Source organism: Mugil cephalus, chromosome 16 (genome assembly GCF_022458985.1).
Source record: "Mugil cephalus isolate CIBA_MC_2020 chromosome 16, CIBA_Mcephalus_1.1, whole genome shotgun sequence".
In the NCBI taxonomy this organism is placed as follows: Eukaryota; Metazoa; Chordata; class Actinopteri; order Mugiliformes; family Mugilidae; genus Mugil; species Mugil cephalus.
The window spans coordinates 19,951,209-19,964,816 of NC_061785.1; positions in this window are offsets into that span (position 1 = coordinate 19,951,209).

The window sequence follows — 13,608 nt, forward strand, 5'->3', positions numbered from 1 at the left end:
AACAGACCCAGATGGCGGGAATGTGTTGTATTGTTCTTTGAGGGAATTCTCTCTTGTTGCTCACCGTGTGAGTAAATGGGATTGATTACTTGGTCTTCTTTCGCCGATGGACTATGTAGATGCTGCCTTGGCATCATTTCTCCAAAGGTGCTCCAACATGCTCAAAATCATGATCCCGGTCTTGTATTTAAAATTCAGGCAGCACAGCAAGAGAAGACCCCACCTTCCTTTGTGGATTCCGCCCCTCTTAATACTAATGGAGAGTCAACAAGCGACACTCAAACTGTCAGGTTGAAAGCATAAGGATGAGAGTGATGTTACACGGTTATTAAAAAGTAGAAAAATAGATGAATTGTTGTCATTAGGAAAAAATTAATTCATTTACAAATACATTCAACTTGCGCACCACATAAACTCTTCCTCCCTCTCGGGATTCCATATGCATTGGGCGGAAATGAGGATGATGGTCAGTATACTGGCTGCTCTGCTCATGGCACAACCTCTTGCCCCAAAGTATTCACCGATTGCTGAAACGTCCAAACAGCATCATGAAGCACAATACTGATAATGTGTCTTTCAGGGCCGTTATGGTTTACATAAAATACATACCTGCGGTGGATATGTGATCAGATTTTATATAGTGTCATGCTATTCAAGCAACAACCATCACAATTCCTCTGTGCTGATATCGTGGAGCACCAACGATTATGGACTGTGCCACTTGTGTTTTAGCAACTGCCCATAGAATAAGCTAGAATTCAACACAGTCAAGCAAGGGTCACAGTTAAAATATCAATATCCAAGTTTAGCTTAGTGTGTATATCTCGTGTGAGGAGATTCTGAGTATCACATTAAATGCAAAAAACAAAAAACACACGGTGACTTGCTATTAAACATGTTCGTATTATCAAACTCCTTATTCTCATTTGACATTTTTAGGTGAAATTTCCTGTTTGATCAAAGTGTTGCTGTCAAAACGTTACACACGTGCAGCACAGATGCATGTGCATGATGATGTACAGTCTGTAATGACTTGCCTGTCATACAAAAGTCACTTGAGAGGATGAGGTGAGGTCCTGTTATCTTTTGTGGTGAGCGCTGAGCTGGTTCAATGTAAGCACGCTGGGTCCAGGTGAGGTTTAAGCATTTAATAAATCATCGCCAGGTACTTCAGCGGCGTTCAGATAACATACGCCAAAAGATGGTGAAAGGTGTACACTGGTCGCGATATGTAACAACAGCAAAAAAACACAAAAAAAAACTGAACAAAAGCGGGTCAACAAAAATTCTAAAGAAAAAAGACTTACCTAACACTCGCCTCTTCCTCCCCTCGTGCAGGTGAACCTGCTCCCTATATCACCTACGGCAATCTTCCCCCATGTGCCCACGATACCTCTGAGCTCAACGTGGCAAACCAGACCACAACAAATGAAAAGGCGAAAATCACCAGTGCAACAGTAAAGGCTCCTACAACAGGTAGGTACAGTGGTGTTTGTAGTTTATTGTTAGTGTAATATTCTTACCAAGGTAACTGTCGGCTGTAGAAAAGCAGGCTCAAAGGGAAACTGGTCTTGAGACGTCTTGAGGATCAGCGAGTACTTGCGTATTTTACGTATCCTCCCACACTGTTCTGCCACCAACAATGCAACTGATTCCTGGATGTAGACACGGAGTAATCCCCCCCCCCCTCCGTTCAAGGTTGTTATGCATAATTATTTGATGGGAAAAACAATACTAACCACCTCTCAGTTGTAAGTCTCTAGCAGCTAGAGAGCTAATTACCTACTGTAAGACTTATATAAATATATTAGAATAGAGAAATGCGCAGCGACTGTATAAATAACGGTATGATGGGTAGGCAGCTCCCCAAGAGTGAAGCCAAAAGCAAGTAGCGCTCCCTGGTGTCTGGACTGAGTATAGGGTCATAAGCTCACCCCCTCCATGTTAGTGGATGCGACTTGAACCAAAATAAAACACTAAAATACACATTGAAAAAAAAATTTTCAAGGATGGCTTCAGCCATTCTAGGTAGTTACTATAATGCTGATGCATACTCAAGGGTCCATTTTTCTGATGAGTTTTATTTTAGTTGCTTATTTGACGCTATTGGAACAGGATGTGACATCATGTAGACCAATAAGTTGTATGCCAACCAATTTCCCTTCCATTAAGCAGGATAAACCCATACTGTTATTTCCTTTCCACCGACGGACATATCTGTTAACCCGAAGAGGCTACAAATGTTACGCTTAACCTATATTATTTGAAACAGTGTTGTAAATACCCCATCAAGTCTCCTCTTCGTATAACCAGGGATGACGCTAAAAACCCCCAGCGCCAGGACACGTGTCCAGTCGGGCCTTCCTGTGATTTAATTTACCCAGGCACAAAAGCTGCGCTGTATCCTCTTTTCTTGAGACATTTCCCTTTCAGAGACCACGCCGCTGCATGAGATCCTGTGACAGACAAGCAAGAACAGTACTTAAACGTCAGACTACACAGTCTGAGTCATTAGAGTCTTGAGGTAGCAATGGTCAATTGATAGAACTGTACAGTGGAATATCAACGTTGAAGATTTGACGTTTAGTTTACAATTAGCACCTTCAATGGAGAAGATTGTTGTTCTGCAACATTCTGTCTTATTTTTTCAATGTGCTCCGAAGCCATCACTCGAAACACATAATCATTTGTAGGAGAAGAATGCAGATGGTCGTCCAGTTCTCTTTTTGCCGCACAGAATTTCTAAAAATCACTCCCCACCTAGGGGACATTGAACAACGAGTATGAGATTTGTTATATATATATGGATTGAGTTATTCAAATAACAGTCCATAAACTACAGAGAATCTCTCTCATAAAATTGGAAATTTTGGCTACAAGGTTTCAGAATGAATATCACCCCAATAGTAAATCGAATAATGTTTTTATGATTCAGCTAAAACGAATCGCTTCCTCGGTAACGAAAGATGGTCTTTAGATTCCTCCATCGCAGTAATGACGATCAAATTTCTTCATAATTGGACTGGAACCTTTTTCTGGTCGAAAAACTTTCTCACTGCCAATTGAGAAAGATCTTATTTGAATACATCTATTATAAAAGCTTTATTTTCCGTTTTATTCCTGCGACGTTTTATTCAATAATATTTGAGCTTGCATTTTACTTAGTCAATTGGAACAGTTTTACATCCTCTTTGGTCTAGAGGCTGCCTATCCAGTCACTGGGTGACTTTATTGCATACGGTTTCCTCTTTTGAAAGCAGGTTTTGTCAGTAATATAGTCCACACAGTGAATAAAATTTCATTAACGTTAAAAATGTTTTCGTTGTACCTGACAGGAAAACAACATGATTGAGATGTCATACTTTAGTGTTTTTGCCATATAATGGTATAATATTGCACTTACACAAATGTGTGATGGCCTCTGCTGTGAGGTTCCCCTCTTAAACTGGTTAAATTGTCGAATATTAGTCTCCCATTGTCGCGGTGAGAAAACATTTTAACGTAATAATGGGTGATGGAATATGAATGAGAATGAGAAATAGAAAACTGAAAAGAAAGAGGAAGAAAACACATTTTATAAACATTCTATTCAGGGGGTATTTATTTTATGTCTTTGGGGACCACGGTCCTCTCTAATCGTGTGTTTCCGGCAGAGATGGACCGGACCCGCTTTTTAACAAAAACTTCTTCAGGGGTTTGAAAAATCGCGTGAAAACACGCTTGCTGAACCATCAGCAGAGGAAAAGCAACTTCTGTCCCACCGGCACTATGTTGACAGTCGAGCATACTTAATCCGGGACCTTGAACCCTTCTGGCTTTTTTAAATCAATGACTTAGTACACTGTTAACTTTGCAATTCATCAATATACTTTTACGCTGCAATAGAGGAAGGTTATGGATGGTTGTGAAACACGATTCTGGAAGTTGTAATGAGGAAAGCACAGACCATTGTACATGGTGATTACTTGTACAGTCTGAGGAAATGGTCGGACACATGCCTGAAAAGAGACCAATCCTGTATCCGTAGTAAAAATAAAAATCTAGAAATATTTCAAAGTAGCACAAACCTCTGCAATTCTGCTGCAGTCACTATCTCACCAGTGTTTCCTGTGTGGTGGGATTAGCTTTCAATGTCAACCCCCAAGGACATGTTCACTGCATAAATCGGCACTGTAAGGGAACGATTCGACAGAGGTATTAAGATAGTGTACACCCACAATAAAACATACCATAACATTGTGTGTGATGCAGTTGAGTAGAAATAAAAAGTTGCCCACCGCTGAAGGTGACACTCATAGCACAGGATTCGCTGTTATGTTGCAGGTAATATTTCCCCTCTGTCATTTGGTGCGTACTCGTTCAAGTGGGCACTGACGACCAATCTAATAAAAAGTAAAAAAAAAAAACAACAAACAAACAAAAGAAAGACAGTGTAGGTGTGAGGGCAGCTGTAATAAGAGTTGTTCGTGATCCAAGCTTGCATCTTGCATAAAAACCACATTTAGCGCCCACAATGCATCGTTGACTTACTCGTTGATTGTCTTTGACCACTGGTAGCCAAAACTGCTGCAGGGTAGGTCAGGGGTCTTCCAAGCCTCGGGATCAGATCAATATTGAAACAAAGAGCAGCTTTTAACACTGAAGGAATCGACGAGAGAACCGTTATATCGCAATGTGATTATGGGGAAGTTAATTATTGGCTATGTGTTCTTGTTTCTGATTCATTGGTCTTGTGTTGCCTTTCCGTCTATCTCTGGGGTGTAAACTGTCCGGTCTGCCCACCGGTGTTTATTCTGAAGCACTAGGGAGCACCAAAGTCAGACATTATTCAACGTAGAGGCTCAGAAGGAATGATTCTTTTTAGTCAAGGATTCATGTGAAGCGCCAGTGTTGTCTGCCGAGGCTGGCTGACCCTCGTTGACTTATTCTTGCCATTCCTATTAGAAATCACAAGGAAGTGGATCGTGTGTGATAAATGATAAACCCGTTCTTTGCAGTAGAATCAGATGTTTTCGAGTTTTTGACCTCAACTTATGGTTTTGTGCATGGAAATTCTCATTGTTCACATGTCCAAGTCAAGATGACCGTAACCAGATTTGACCAAACAGGACGTACCTGCGTGTGTGAGATCCTTTCCTGGCCTGTTGTTTTCAGTGTTTCCTTTCAACCTATTTTACTCTATAACTGTCTATCTATGCATGCATATGCAGGCATATATAATTTTTTACAACGCCTGCAATTTATAAACCTCAAACGGTTTTTACAAATTGGAGGAAATGTTTCCTCCAATTTGTAAAAACCGTTTGAACTCTATATGAACTTAAAAGAAAAGTAACAATATAATATCTTCCACTGCAGCTGATAAGAAGTCTCTCTTCTCTACGAGCCTACGTGTGAGATTTCCTCATCAATTTTTTGTGCTCAAGTTTTTTTATTACTTTTTTTTTTTTGGGGCAGGTACATGACATTTTCCAGAAATTAGCCATTCTGTTATCAGTTGTTTATCAAACTTGTTACTCAGTTTCAGTGCCATCACCATGATTATATATGGCAGGGCGCTGTTTACTGTCATCGGTTAATTACCTTTTACATTTCAGTGTCCAACATGAATCTCATCATGTTGAGAGGTTCTGCTGCTGTGGTAATTTACAAGAAAACTAATAGGAAATAATCAAAATATTTCTTCAGCTCGTGGTCTTTTTTTTTGTTTTTTTTCAATCACTCAAAAATGCCCATGTTGAGCCATTATAGTCCTTTGATGCTTCAACGGTGAAAGTGAAGAAACATACCACGTAAATGGCTGCAGTAAGGGTGTCCCCTGAAACAGATATGAAGAGGATGTGTGGGATGAAAAGTGTATAAACTTTCATAGATTTTCAACACCACACAAGAAAAAGCAGCCAGCGCGCCCTGATGAGGCTCATGAGCATGAGGTGTTAGTATCACACAGTGCTCTTTATAAAACATATTTTCACAGCAAATCTCAATTCTATTGGAGCAATAACAATTTTTAGAAGTCCTTATTTAGAATGTAAATCTTCCACGTTTCTCTTATATTCGGGATGAAAGGATAAAAAGCACATATATTCATCTTAAATGTTTTTCTATCTGCTATCTATTGTCAAAATTCCACAAAAATTGTTGACATTAATAACATGTTGCTGCATTCTAATGGGGATCAAAACAGGACTTACAGCTGCTTAATGTCATGTAATCAAATAAAATAAAAGGTTCAAATTAAAAACTGTTGGCAAATATATGACGCATGACAAGATCTGAATGCACGACTTACCTGACAAGAACAGTGTGTAGCAACAATTAGACCCAGCCCATTGTGTTGAGTCCCGGACAGAGAAAAAAAGCTAAAACTCGAAAACCTTGCGAACTTCAAAAATGCTTCTGCTGCTGAGCCCCAAAGAGGGGAGATTGGTGCAAGCCAAAATGCAAGAATACAAGGTGACAGCTCCAAACCCAAGCGCACAGGGTTAGAGGAACTCGATTTAGGGGGGTTATCACACTGACAAACTCTTTTGTTTGATAGACCTAAAGAACAGGGCTATTTTTGGACCATTGATTGCACACATTGGTATGTTAAATTCATGGTAAACACAGAACTGAATTAATGATATGCAACAAAGAGAAATAAGAACATGAGGACCATACTTAAAACTGTAGTTCAGGGCTGCTAGCAGAAAGGCTTGTTCACAGTTGTTCGATCAGATGTGTCTGCTTTTTTGTTCGCTCTCCCGTGTACATATTTGTGCGCAAATTTGTTATTGACGCTTATGAATAAAATTGAATTGAAACCTTCCTTTCTTCTGGTTTTACTGTTGGTTGGCTTCTTCCAAGACAGTCAAATACCACAAAGATCTGTCGTATGCGTTGATTGATTGTCCCCATACCATTTCATGATGAGGACATCCTCCCCTCATGAAACATGTAACCGTTTCCATTTTTTTGTCCAACTTCCCCTGTAATCTTATTTTCTTGTTGTCCCTTCTCCAGATACTTTGTGACTAATTACAGAATTCTGTTATACCAGTTACATAATTAAACCGGTTGGCCAGTAATCTCCACTGCTATTTTAAAAGGATGAATAACTTTCTTCCAAACTGGTAACTGATCTCCAACCGGTGAGGCCTTTCTTTTCTCTCACTGTTCACGCACCTGTATGATGCTGATCTCATTTGCCCTTGTGCAGGAAGTGAAGCTTTTCTCATGCTATCATAGCTATAAAATGTACCACTGTCATCCAATTTCTGTGCCCACTTCTCTGTTTTATAATTGTTGTGTTATGTACTTCCAACGATGCGAGGAATTTAAGAGGATTGTAAAAAGTGTTGGACACCCTCTGACTCCCTGTCCACGTTCGACCTTTGCAGACTTGCTGGTCCCCCCTTCTTGCCAAGCCAAAGACGATCGAGGAAATGGTTGCGAAAAGTCAAGGATCAGGCACTGTGTTTGCTCTGCTGGTATGGATTTTAAGGGCAGATTAGCAATGTTCTGTGTCGTGTGTGAGAGTGTGATGTCTGTGTGTGTGTGGATGTGTGTGTTTGGAATGTGTGTGTGTGTGTGTGTACATGTGTGTGCGTGTGTGTGTGTGTGTGTGTGTGTGTGTAAAGTGTGTGTGTTTAAAAGTGACCTCTGGAGGGATGAGATGCTCTTCTTAGATGAGACAGATAATATCTATAAGAATATAGAACTAAAAATTACTTTCACAACGTACAGAAAAAGAAAAAAACTCATTACGTAAAAGGTTGCAGGGACTAATGAAAGAAACATACTTTGTTGAGTGCGCGATGTGCAATACCAAACTCTAACATCAGGCAATTTGCCTGTGTGGTCTGGATTAATGATTCTACACCCGTGCCCATTTATTTAAACCCACTTTATAGAACAGTTATACGCCGTTTTCAAACGGTACGGTAATACGCATGCTTGTTTCAACCATTAACAACCTCTGCGGGTTATTATGTTAGCTAAAACTAGATTGGGAAGTAGTCAGACAGTCATCATCAGCTCATCACCTCCTTGTTATATTCCTGCTAACAAATTGTGTTTGAGTTACAGTTTACATCTGTATTCATCCGATCATAAATTATATGTAGTAAAGGGACCTTTAAATGTATTTGAGAGTTGTTTTTGTAAAACTTGCATGACGTCACAGTGAAGATGATTTTGAACTTCAAAGTGATAAAATGTCTTCATTCCATGTCGTTTTTTAGTTACATATTTGTCAAAAACTCTATATCCTCACTAACATATATAATTCTTGAGTTTATGGCCAAAAAAACACATTTTCCAAGGTTCACGATTGACCATTCAGGCCAAACTTCTCAGAGTTTCTCTGTATCTCCATAGTGAGAACATTTGTTGTAAACTGAAAATAAAGTTCCGTCCAAAGCCTTTGAGGACATATTCATTTTAAAAGAACGTGTTACTCAGCTGGATGGCATTAAGAATGGACCAGAGAGAATCCTAAAACTAAAATGCATTCAACCTCATTTGTAAACCTGGACCAGACGGTAATGTAACTGTGAACTGAATTGTGTAGTTTTCCTGCAACCATTTTTCCCGTGTGTGGCACCACTCATCTGTACACCAGGATTGTTGGGGTCACGATGCATCCAGCTGGAGAAGTTGGCCATGGCAAGTTAGTCTGCAGAGAATTGGGTGGCCATGTTTGTTGGCGGTTACCTCATCAACCAGAGTGGGTGCTGTCTGCTGCTCACGCTTCCTCAGCGTGGGCAACTAAAATGGAGTGTTTAACACAAGTAGTTGACAGTAATTTCATACTTACCCTCTACATCTTATTCTAATCAGAGACACTCCTGTCATGTAAAAACCAAGGCATTTTTTCTTTTCTCCTCCGAGTGCCACGTAGTCACGGTTGGAGCGTTTCTCTGGGTCTTCAGAAGCCTACATGGTGACAACCAAACAAGTGTCCGAGAATGTTTCCACCATCTTTTGCATCAGCCTCCGACAGCTACACCAGCGGACAACGACGTTTGCTCTGCTCAGACTCTCCTCACCAGACAGGCTTCACAGACTACATCAGACCTGTGTGTCTGGCAGCGAGTGGCGTGTGTTTCAACCCAAACGGCATGGATAGCTGGGTCACTGGCTGGGGTGCAGACCAGGCGGGAGGTGAGTCTGGACGTTTGCTGATCTTCTTTTGTTGAGGTCACTGATCGATGTGTCGTATAATCTGTACTGGGTCAAAGACGTATACGGATTTTTTAAAGTGGAAAAAAAAAAAAAAAAAAAAAATCAAAATATTGGCTAAAATGCTCTTTTAGTTACTTTCTATCTTTTATTAAAGTGTTCTGTATATCTCTCAATAATAGGACTTTGTTTTAAGAATGCAATTTAAACATTTTTTAGTGAATCATATGATTTTCCCATGAAAAATGTCCTTCCTGGATAAGTAAATTGATTTGAAAATTAAATTATTAAAATGTTTATCATTGTTGGCATTAAAAGTTTATAGATAAACAATAGTCAGAGGCCCAAAAATAATTACTGCTATGAAAAAACATTTTCATCCGAATAGAAAATATTTAATTTTATGTATTTGGACTTTGTCTGGTGAATGAAATTGCTTCATTCGTTCCTGTTTGCCACCCCAATATTCATGCCAAAAAAGAGAAAAATGATGGAAAATGTCTTAATTTTTTTGTACAAGATAAGTAAAAGGGGCGTTATTGTATCCTCAACTCAAAAAACACTATAGTGTAATATAATATGACATTTGGGTTAAATCATTTGACTGTGTCAATGAATGACATGCTGTTAGCCAGGAATGACCACTGCAAGATTTCAGTGTCAAAGTATTTCATTTAAGGCTGTTGATTTGAGGAACCTAATTTTAACGACATATTACACAGACACTGACACTGTTAAAAGATTGAAAAGGTTTTGGGTAAACAAGTGTAAAACTATTTTTTAATCCCAATTTTAACTGATCTGCATAATCACCTCATTACTCAAATCACAATACTTTGCTCTCTTTTTCTCACGAGATACTCAGCCTTGGGATTGGCTTAGGGGGTCAACGTTCTTCTGGTCCTGAAAAGTCTTGCTTGCCTTTTCTTTATTAGACAGTGGCATCTGCAAGAACAAAAAAACTGACCCTTAACACATGCTCATTTTTGGGAAATAACTTCAACAATGTCTATGATAATGTCCTGTGTTGGTCATTGAAAAAGATACACAAAAAATGCCATAAGAGTTCAAAAAATACAAGCGTACAAATCAGGTAAAGAATACATTTGTCATCCAGGGAAGGACATATGTTAGACCCAGGAAGGACAAAACAACTATTTTTCTCTTAGTAATCGTGGCATAACTGGGTCTATCTGTGTAAACATAAGCTTAATCTTCAACAATCAATGTCATATTTCACATGAAATAGTCATTTTAAAAATGTAAAAAAAACTATAAATGTGTTATTAGCGTTATCCACAAGACCACATCATGGTGGTAAATCACGTACCACTGAGCGCGTCCAAGAATCCAATTATGTCATTATATGCCACCTTTCATGTGTGATTACACAGGGAAGGACATTTGAAATCAAAAATCGGGGACAAAAGTATTTCTTGGAATAAAAAAAAATGAAATGAGCTTAGAGTGTTACTATATTTTGTATTGGAGTCATTTACAACCACCAACACAATTATGCCCCAGTGTATTCAATAATGCTTTTATTAAGATTTTTGCCATTTTTAGCATAATTTGTCCTTTATTTTTAGCCCAGGACTTTAACCAGGAAGGGACAGTTTTGTACTTTGAGCTAAATAGCTCCTTACATTTTAATTTCGTCCAGTAAGATATCGATATGAGCAAGTTAAAGTGGGAAGAATTGAGTAACAAATTTTTTTTTACTTTTTTAGAATTTTTTTTATTCATTTATACTATTATACATATGCCTCAGACACCAGAATTGCCATGTCTCATCTTTGATCCACCTCCAGCTGAAAAATGGGTTTTTTTTTTTTTTCCCCTGTTATTTCCTTTTTTTCATCTCCATAGTTTCTTTACCGTTTCTCTGAACGCTCCAAGAAAGTGGAAGGGGTGAAGGTCACCAGTTGTAGGAAAACAGAGAGTGTGACTGTCTGAATGTGTGGGCACAGTCACAGACCAACGATGATCTGTGCTGGTGTTCTGGCTGCAAGAAAGCAAAGATCCAAGTGAGGTGGGCTGCTTTAATTTTTCATTATATGTCTTCCTCGTGGTAAATGTGGTGTGGAGTTTGTAAATTCGCACTGTGCTCTTTCATCTTTTTCAGGGTAGACTCTGGAGGTCCAATGGAGAGTAAGCAGGGCTCCGTCTGGGTCAGTCTGGTGTTGTCAGTTTTGGTTTTGGCTAGTGCTCGGCCTAGTATTGAGGTCTCGGCCTCGGGGACATTATTATACTGTAGATTTTGCTCTAACAATACCTTTCATCCTCCTTACAGAAACGTACAAAAATAGTGAGTGGAAGTTTTCCTTGGGGGGGGGCCATGTACTTGTAAATAGTTTTGAGAATTTTTTGGGTGTTGGTGAGCCATTTTGCTAAGTCAAATCAGTCCAATTACTGCACTTTTACAATGGCTTGAGCAAGTGAGCTACAGCTATGTAGAGTCATGCAGACGTGAGTTGCCCTCCACTAACATTTAATTTGGAAAGTTGCAAAGAGCAAACTATGTATTTTACACTCACAGTTGGCCAACACACACACAGTAGCTTCACACTCAAGTGTGCTTCTCGTTCTCTGAGACGGATTCGATATCCTAACACAGAACAAAAATTATCTGCCCCACATCCAAACAATCATCATATCCTGTTGCATTGTTATTCCAGACCAGTTTCTACATGTACATTCCTATCATTGTTTCTCCAACACACGTAGCCAATCCTGATCTATTAAACATTGTGAAATTATCGAATCAATTATGTATCTATTTGAGCTATATATATTCAATGATATCATGAATCTACACGAGCCGGTCCGGGGCTCTTTTAAACGGCTTCCATAGTTCGTATTTTACAGTCTCCCGCTCGAGCAGCGGTATACTAGGCAACAGTACTAGCAACTGCTTTAGCGTTTACTGTAGGGTACATTGGCTAAAACAAGAACCAACCGTTTCATAAACAATACAGCATGAAGTCCAACCGGGATCATAACTCACACATAAGATATTCACAAATCAATTACCCAACTCCAACTCCTTACCTGAAAAAAGCAAAAACAAAAAAAAAAATTTATATATTTTTACAATCACAGTTCGCCCGCACGCACACCTTGCTTCACACTCACGTGTGTCCTCGTTCTTAATCGTATTCACGCGAGATTTCATTGTCCTGAATACCAGTGTTAGCAAACGCGCCCCCCTGCTGGTGAAGTTAAGCTACCGCATCCTTATAGAACACAAGTATTTATCAACAATAAACCAACCTTTCTCTTATTAAAAAAACACCCGACAATTTATCACTACCTCTGAAGATGAGCTGTATAAATGCAAAATAATCAATTGTAGTCATATACCCCATGATAGCTCTGTGTGTCTGGACATCAGCAATACCAGGACCCTTCCCAATTGGCAGCAGTGTGCTTGGGGTGGCAGGTTGGGACAATGGACCCTAAGAAGAGGTAAGTTGATGTCTTAGCTTTTGAGTTTGTTGCAAGGTTTGCTCTTATAGCATGTGCAATTGTCAGTCATCAATTGATAATCCACAAAAACTGTTCTTGTGATTCTTGTAGGCGTCAGGTAAAGCGGATCCTACTGCTTCGAGACTAGAAATGAAGTGGCAAGCTGTGGGAATGTGTCTGATTTCAAGAACACTGCTACTAACACCATTGGACCGTCGAGGGGTGAAGAAAAATCCCCATTCTATCAGTTTTTCTGAACCCTTTTTTGGCATGGATTTTCAAACTCATGTCTTTTTTTTTAGGGTGGTCGAGGGGGGCCTATGCTGGCGAGTCAGACAAATCTTGGTTCCAGGTAGCTGTGTAAAAAGAGTGGACTCACTCGGCCCGTGCAGGATGTCCAGGTCTTTTTCAAGACTTCACGATTTGGATCATTCATTGAAAAGACAGTGGGGGCTCTGCCGTCTCTGCAAGCCAGTTTCTAACAGCAGATTCACCAGTTTTTCATTGTCTTTTCCTGTCTTTCTCCGTCCCCATAACCTCAATGTCTTGTTGGCTGTGTCGATGTTATGGCGGCGGTTTGACGCCACAGTAGTGACAGCCGGTGAATGAAAATCTCTCGTAACCTCTGATTTATATACTTACATACAGTAATGAAAAAATATCTCACATGCGGGTATTTCCGAAGAAGTTTAATTTTATAACGGGTAAGGCAATAAAGAGCACTTTGTTCTTAAATAACGGAATTTTTTTATGAATCCAGTTAAATGAAGGAAAGTTTTAAATGATTCTATTCACTGCTTGATACCTAGTGTTGACAAATGTATTTAATTTAGTCCTATTTATACGATAATACAGATCATAATAAATGTCCTATTATTTCATTCAGAATTCTGTACACCCGTTACAATGTCAATATAAAAAAATATCTTAAACAGTAGTACCCAGAGTTAAGCATGTTCTTCAAAGGTTTTACAG